The 8,940-nt window shown below is 39.2% G+C and overlaps 1 pseudogene; it reads left to right on the top strand.

The window, feature by feature from the left end:
- The first annotated feature begins 8,305 nt into the window (after window positions 1-8,305).
- On the top strand, window positions 8,306-8,405 carry LOC132280566 (small nucleolar RNA R71; annotated as a pseudogene).
- The last annotated feature ends 535 nt before the right edge of the window (window positions 8,406-8,940 follow it).

Genomic DNA, 8,940 nt, shown 5'->3' with positions numbered 1-8,940 from the left:
CTTTTGGGAGAAGTCCTCACTTTTATTGCTTTTGCAACTTCTTTTTTTTTTTTTTTAATCAATTATTAACCTAGAGTTTGGGCCCTCCACTTTTCGGCGCGAGAAGTTCACTGCTTAATGAGGCAAGAATCCCGGCTACTCATTGAAAAGGGGTTGTTATCCACCTTTATCAAGAATGAAAGCTTTCAATGCACTACTAGCCCAATTGGGATATAACCAATTCAATAATCAACAAAGCATGTACCCCACAATTGAATGTTAGCGTGCGCTGGTGCTAGTGTAGAATCCTAGAATGAATCTCAAAACAATCACAAAATCAGGATTATGTGGACCACAAGTGCAAGCATGATATTAATTTTTTTTTTTTTTTTTTTTGAAAAATTTACTCCTAAATGGCATTCAAAACGCATACAAGGAGTATTGGACTCTCAAGTCAAGCAATTTTTAAATTTTAAGCAATATAGTCCTCAAAAGATCAAAATCATAGCTAGAAATGGACCAAGTATAGAAATATCCCTCAAATACACAAGACATGCTCAAAATTTGAATTTTAAAGCAACACTGAAACATACACCAATACCCCCAAACTTAAACTGCACATTGTCCTCAATGTGTGAAGAGAACAAAGGAAAGAGTATACCAGTGCTGTAGACATGAATGATCGGGATAGAAGTATCCAAAGTGGGTGGCATGGACCCCCCAAACTTGGGATAAACTGTGGTCCTGAAAAGTTTGCACTCGGATAAACTCATTAGATAACAAGATAGGATAATCAGTGCACAGTGGACATGCAAGTGTAAAATGGGATAAATAGAGAATAGAGAGAGAGGTGTAAGAGTGGTGCTGAAAAATCGGGTGGTACTCTCTCACTGAAGCGATTGGGATGCACCTGATAGATCAAACAGTGATAGATCAAGATAAAATCAGAAAACATCCATCATAGATAATAAATGATAATAAAGTGCAATATATCCAGAGTCAAAGCCGACAGGTCTGGCTGCAAAAATAAAAGTATCACAAATGTGGCAGAGGCATATCAGAGATATAGAGCATAGAAAGATATCAAATAGAGGGAGTGGGATGCGTAGGGTGGACTGTGCGGATTTTGCTGGTGAGGCCCTCAATAGCAGTCAATATCTCTCCGCGCAGGCAAGCAATTTCATTCCTGAGGGCAGCCACTAGAGTCAGACGAAGGGTAGCAAAGTTAGCTCTAAGGGCAACTAGCATATCCTCAAGAATCTGAAATCGCTCTTCAAAGCGAGGCATCGAATCATGAGGCTCAGAAATGGCAGAAGCAGAAGAAGTGGCATTTGTATCCATGGTCTGCAAACAGAAAAACTTGCAATGGAAATCAGTACCAGAATAAATAATTTGAAGCATAATATAGAAATATTCATGTCAAATAAGATAGACAAAATATGGATGACATGAGTCTATGACAGTGATGAAATGTGAATCATGCTTAACAATGTAGGTATGAAATGCATCCAATGTGGAATATCACAGGCATTGTGCATATAAAGATAGCATGAAGACGACCCAAGATTGGATCGATCGAAGGTAGTGAAATGAAGTTCACTACTTCGATCGATCGAAGCACAAGTTCGATCGATCGAACTGTGCGAATGCCGAATTTGAAAAGTCGCAGATCTATGAGATCTAGAGTACGGGGCCCACACAAACGTGTTTGTGGGCCCATCTACACACCATTCATATAATTAACAACACCCAAACACTCCCCAACTTCAAATCAAATCAAAAACCCCCAATTTTGGTTCGGTCGAATGCATGTGTGTATATATAGCATGTAATCATGAAATTGAAGCTTCAACAATGAATGATTCATACAAATTGAACATGATTTAACATAAACAATCAATAACATGCATCAATTTAAGCTTGGAATCAAGAAAATTGCATTCGGTTTACCTTTAAACCGAGAGAGATGAGATGAGAGAGAAGGGGCAAAGCCGCGATGAAAATGGAGCTTATCCTTGGCGGAATTGGCTCACCGGAGATGGGGAAAATGATTGGGATGGAGGTTGGCCGGATTGAGCTTGAGATTGAGAGAAAAGGAGACTTAGGGTTAGGGTTTGTTTCAAGGTTGGATCGATCCAAGTGTATCGATCCAACACAGTTTTATTTTAAAAACACGATATGCAGAGTTCGATCGATCGAACCTAGGTCTCCACGCTAAAAAAATTTTTTTTTTTTTTTTTAATTTGAATTTTGAATTTTGAAAAATTAAAGGAAATTAAATTAATGAGATGCAATATTTTGATCGATCGAAGAGGATAAAGAATGTACAACTTTAAGGGCTCAAGAGTTGACACGTGTTGGAACCTTGGATCGATCGAACTTGGAATTCGATCGATCGAACATGAAAAATTTTGAAAAGTCCCGAGAGCATATATTTTTGAAAAATGGATGAGGCCTGAAAATTTTTCTAAGTGTTGGGACTCATGATCGATCGAACCACATGTTGGATCGATCGAAATGGTTTACGATCGATCGAACTTTTGAAAATTTGGAGATCCCGAGAGCATGCATTTTGGAATTTGGTTGCAGGTCCAAAATTTTTCTAAGTGTTGGGACTCATGATTGATCGAACCACATGTTGGATCGATCGAAATGGTTTACGATCGATCGAACTTTTGAAAATTTGGAGATCCCGAGAGCATGAAATTTTGGAATTTGGATGCAGGTCCAAAATTTTTCTAAGTGTTGGGACTCATGATCGATCAAACCACATGTTGGATCAATCGAAAGGTAGTTTGATCGATCGAAATGGTTTACGATCGATCGAACTTTTGAAAATTTGGAGATCCCGAGAGCATGCATTTTGGAATTTGGATGCAGGTCCAAAATTTTTCTAAGTGTTGGGTGCAAAATGAGAACTGGATCGATCGAGTCCATAGTTGGATCGATCGAGCCAATGTTCGATCGATCGAACCAAAACTTGGATCGATCGAAATTATGCCTAAATGCTCAAAATGACTTGAATGCTCATGCAATCCCTTACTCAGTTCCTTCCAATGTATATAAACCACAAAAACAGTATCTAGACTTCGCAAGAATCAAAATGCAAGATAGAAATGAGGGAGGAATAAGGTTTTGACATCCTACGAGTTTCGGTGCTAGTCTTTAACGTCTCTAGTAAGACCTTGGGCTCTTTCAGCCCGGATCAAAGATTTTGTGACGCATCCCCTCCTTTTTGGGTTGAGAAATGTTTTGAGTTCCACCCAACAAATGGTTCTTGGAAGAACTTATTGGATTTAACTCAAAAGATGTTTTTAAGTTCTTATCAAAATCTTCATCAATATGTTCATACACCGGGTCAATAAGATTTGCAGCCTCTAAATGTCTTTGAAAGACTTGACCCTCAATGTATGGTTTCAATCTTTGCCCATTCACCTTGAAGATGTTCCCCTTCTTCAAGTCTTGTATCTCTACCGCTCCATGCGGTGCAACCGAGATAATTTCATAAGGACCTTCCCATTTGGTTCTCAATTTACCGAGAAAGAGTTTTGACCTAGAGTTGAAAAGCCAAGCTTTTTGACCGGGTTCTAAGGACTTCTTCACAATATGCTTATCATGGAAGGCTTTGGTTCTTTCTTTGTAGAGCTTGGCATTATCATAAGCATTGTGCCTTAGCTCTTCCAATTCACTCAATTGAAGTAGCCTATTCTCTCCGGCTTTGGCTAGGTCAAAATTGAGCTTTTTAACTGCCCAAAAGGCTTTGTGTTCTAGCTCAACGGGAAGATGGCAAGGCTTCCTATAAACAATTCTATAAGGGGACATGCCAATGGGAGTTTTATATGCCGTCCGGTAAGCCCACAAAGCATCATTTAGCTTTCTTGACCAATCTTTCCGGGTGGTGTTAACCGTTTTCTCAAGGATATGCTTAATTTCCCGGTTAAACACTTCAACTTGTCCACTTGTTTGAGGATGGTAGGGAGTGGCTACTTTGTGAGTGACGGAGTACTTAAGAACTAATTGCCTCAAGAATTGATTGCAAAAATACTTTCCTCCATCACTTATCATAGCCCTTGGCATACCAAAACGAGCAAAGATATTGGATTTAATGAATTGAATGACCACGGAGTGATCATTCGTTTTGGTAGCACAAGCCTCAACCCACTTAGAAACATAATCAACGGCAAGAAGAATGTATTGATAACCATATGACATGGGAAATGGACCCTTGAAATCATTGCCCCAAATATCAAAAATTTCAATAACCAATATATTGGTTAATGGCATCATATCTCTTTTAGACATTGTTCCCATCTTTTGACACCTCTCACACGACTTGCAAAAGTTGTAGGCATCTCTATGAATAGTGGGCCAAAAGAACCCACTTTGAAGAACCTTTAGGGCGGTCTTCTTTGCACAAAAATGCCCACCACATGCAAGTGTGTGGCAAAACACTAGGACACTTGGGATTTCACTCTTTGGAATGCATCTTCTCACAATTTGATTCGGACAATAGCGGTATAAAACAGGGTTTTCCCAATAGTAATTCCGGATGTTGGCAAAGAAACGATTTTTGTCGTTCTTTGACCAAGAGGTTGGAAGCTTGCCTATTGCCAAATAATTCATAATATCAGCAAACCAAGGCATTATTCCATTTGAGACTTGAAAAAGTTGTTCATCCGGGAAGGAATCATGAATTGGAGGACTAGGGAAAGGCTCTATTTGTAATCTAGAAAGATGATCAGCAACCACATTTTCGGTGCCCTTTTTGTCCTTGATTTCAAAATCGAATTCCTGGAGGAGTAAAATCCATCTAATCAATCTAGGTTTTGTTTCCCTCTTTGTTAAAAGATGTCTCAATGCAGCATGATCAGAGTAAACAACAACCTTAGATCATAGCAAATAAGAGCGGAACTTATCAAGAGCATATACTACAGCAAGTAATTCCTTCTCGGTAGTGGAGTAATTCAATTGAGCTCCTGAGAAGGTTCTGCTTGCATAGTATATGGTACAAGGGAGCTTACCTACTCGTTGGCCCAAAATTGCCCCCATGGCATAGTCAGAAGCATCACACATAATTTCAAAGGGCAAAGACCAATTAGGAGGTTGCATGATAGGAGCAGATGACAATGAAGTGCGCAATTTATGAAAGACGTCTAAGCATGCTTGATCAAAGATGAAAGGAGTATCCTTGGCAAGAAGATTGCACAAAGGTCTAGCGATTTTGCTAAAGTCCTTGATGAAGCGGCGATAGAAGCCGACATAACCTAGAAAAGAGCGAACTTCCCTCACCGTTGAAGGTGGGGGTAGTTCAGAGATGAGTTCAACTTTTGCCTTATCTACCTCAATTCCTCTTCTAGATATGACATGACCCAAAACAATTCCCTCTTGAACCATGAAATGGCTCTTTTCCCAACTAAAAACAAGGTTTGTTTCACGGCATCTTTTAAGCACTGAGTCCAAATTTTTGAGGCAAGCATCAAAGGAAGACCCAAAAACAGAAAAATCATCCATGAAGACCTCAAGATACTCTTCCACCATATCCGAAAAGATAGACATCATACACCTTTGGAATGTAGCAGGAACATTGCACAAACCAAAAGGCATCCGTCTATAAGCAAATGTGCCAAATGGACATGTAAAAGTGGTTTTCTCTTGGTCTAATGGGTCAAGGGCCACTTGGTTGTAACCGGAATATCCATCTAGGAAGCAATAGTATTGTTGCCCCGCCAATCTCTCTAAGATTTGATCAATAAAGGGCAAAGGGAAATGATCCTTTCTAACGGCGGCATTCAATTTTCGGTAATCAATGCACACACGCCATGAGTTGGCGGTGCGCTTAGAGATTTCCTCACCTTTAGCATTTTCAACCACGGTAATTTCTGACTTCTTGGGAACTACTTGTGAAGGACTCACCCATTTGTTATCGGAGATTGGGTAGATGATTCCGGCATCCAAAAGTTTCACTACTTCTTTCTTAACTACCTCTTTCATGTTAGGATTCAATCTCCTTTGGGCATCCCTAAAGGGTTTTGTATCCTCTTCCATGAGTATACGATGCATACAAATGGAAGGATCAATTCCCTTAAGGTTCGCCACACTCCACCCTATAGCTTCTTTGTTTTCTTTAAGTACATTAAGAAGAGCATTTTCTTGGTCCTCATCTAGGCTTGAAGAGATGATAACCGGAAGAGTGTCGTGAGGACCTAGAAATGCATACTTAAGATTAGAAGGCAAAGTTTTTAGCTCAAGAGTTGGTGGAGATACCAAAGATGGAACCGGAGGAGTACTAGAAAGTGAAGGAAGAGGCTCAATTAGAGTTTTCCATGGTGGACAATTCAAACTTGCTACGGATTCCATTATATTGCTTACTTCATTGATTGAATTTTCATTATCAAACCCATAACTCTCATACATTTCAAGAAGACATGAGGCAAGAGGATCATCGGATAAAAGAGATGAGAGATCATCCTCAAGCGGTTGTTTCATGATCATTGTGGGAATTGATTCCTCAACAACCTCATCTAACACATCAATAACATAACACTCATCTTCATCTATGGGATGTCGACTTGCATTGAAAACATTGAGTTTGACCAACATGTTGCCAAAAGAAAGATCTATGATTCCGGACCTACAATTGATAGTGGCATTGGCGGTGGTAAGGAATGGTCTTCCCAAGATGATTGGGATTTGGGTAGTGGGATTAGCAACTGGTTCGGTGTCTAACACTACAAAATCAACCGGAAAGTAGAATTTATCTATTTTGACAAGGATGTCCTCAACCATACCCCTAGGTGTTTTGACGGATCTATCAGCCATTTGAAGCACCACCGAGGTTGGCTTTAACTCATTTAACCCCAATTGGACATACACAGAATAAGGAATCAAGTTAACACTTGAACCTAAGTCAAGAAGAGCTCTACGGATCTCGTGATTTCCAATTACACATGAAATGGTTGGAGCACCGGGGTCTTTGCATTTGAGTGGAGTATTTTGTTGAAGAATGAAGCTCACTTGCTCCGTGATGAACACTTTCTTAGGACCTTATCCTTTGTTCCTCCTCTTTTGTGCGCAAAGATCTTTCAAGAATTTGACATAAGGCAGCATTTGCCTAATTGCATCTAAGAGGGGAAGATTTATGTTCACTTGCTTGAAAACATCCATCATGTCAAGTATTTTCCCATCTTGCCTCTCTTGAGGCGAGGTTTCTCTCAAAGCATAAGGGAAAGGAGCTTTTGGCTCATGACATTTTGGCACTTGAGAAGATGATGAAGATTGAGTATTCCGATTTGGAACATTCTCATCCAAAGAGATAGGTATGGAATTGGAATTTTGATGAGTGACAACATTTGGTTGTACCGATTCACTATCCTCCTTTGGTAACTCAACCTTATTGTCAACTTGCTTACCACTTCTCAAAGTAGTGATTGCTTGTGTTTGAACTTGTGAGGCATTCTCCGATGTAGAGTTTGCCTCCACACAAAATTGAGCTTTTGGGTTCCTCTCGGGTTGACTAGGTAACTTACCCACTTCCCTTGCATTCAATGCATTAGCTATGATTCCGATTTGGGACTCTAGCTTTGATATAGATTGAGAGTGTGAATGCAACAAATTTGTGTTCTTCTCTAGGCTATCCAAAGCCATTAAAACCTTATCTTCAAATGTAGAATTATTATGAAGTGCATGAGGAGGATGATGCTCCGTTTGGAATTCATACATTTGAGGATGTGAAGAATTATTCATTCTTTGATGATATGAAGGAGTGAACCCTTGAAAACTTTCATTTCTCTTGTGAGGTGGAATGTACTTGTTTTGAAAATTCTGAGCTTGAAAAGAATTTGGATGTTCATTCCACCTTGGAACATAAGCATTGGAATAGGGATGAGCAAATGTAGCATTGACTTGTTCATAGTGTTCATTATAAGCATGTCCGTGGAGACAATCAAAAGTAGTGTGCAAAACACTTGAACATGTCATACAAGACTCATACATTTGAGAGGTATGATGATAAGGATATGAATTGTTAGCCGGTTTTTGATTTAACAAGAATTGGTCAAACTTTTGAGAAAGAGTTTTAATCTCTGCTACAATTCCCATTGAACTCTCTATTTGACAAACTTGAGAATTTTTCTTCCTCTCTTTTCTTTCATGGTCAATTTGAGAAGTATAAAATTTTTGTAAAGAGTTTTCGCTCATCTTCTCAAAGAGTTGCCAAATGTCATCCTCATATTTCCCAAAATATGATCCTCCACATGATGTATCAACAATGTCTTTATGAATGTCGGATAGGCTCTCATAGAAGTATTGAACCACTTGCCATTTTGGAATGCCATGATGTGGGCATTTCCCTAGCAAGTCATTCAATCTTTCCCAAGCCTCATATAATAACTCCCCTTCTTGTTGAGAAAAAGTTCTAATTGAAGTATGAATAGCATTGGTCAAACTCATGGGATAAAACTTTTTTAAAAATTCATTTTGCATTTGCATCCAAGAAGTTATAGAATTTGCTTCCAAAGTATTGAACCAATGCTTTGCCTTGCTTTTGAGTGTGAAAGGGAAAATGAGTAGTCTAATCACTTCCTCCGGAACATTCATGTATCTAATGGTGGAACATATTTCAAAGAATTCATTTAGATGCTTATAAGGCTCCTCATCATTTAGACCATAGAAAAGTGGACACAATTGAATAGTTTCGGGCTTGATTTCATATTAATTTGTCTCGAAATTAGGCAACATGATATAAGAAGGTGCATGGTATGCATGGAGATCATAATAGTCACGGAGTACCATTGGAGGCATTGGAGCTTGAGCTCCGAGACCGTATTGATCGGGAGGGAGGTTTTGCATGAAATGCGGGTCTAGGTAGCCAAGATTACCCTCTAGGTTTTCCATATGAATGCCTAGAGTGAATGATCAAGTAAAGACTACAAATCACAACAAAGCAATCAAACAAACACTTCT

Source organism: Cornus florida, unplaced genomic scaffold (genome assembly GCF_030987335.1).
Source record: "Cornus florida cultivar Cherokee Brave unplaced genomic scaffold, ASM3098733v1 CherokeeBrave_3.0.0_Hap2_Chr10, whole genome shotgun sequence".
In the NCBI taxonomy this organism is placed as follows: domain Eukaryota; kingdom Viridiplantae; phylum Streptophyta; class Magnoliopsida; order Cornales; family Cornaceae; genus Cornus; species Cornus florida.
This window is presented reverse-complemented; position numbering and strand designations above follow the sequence as displayed.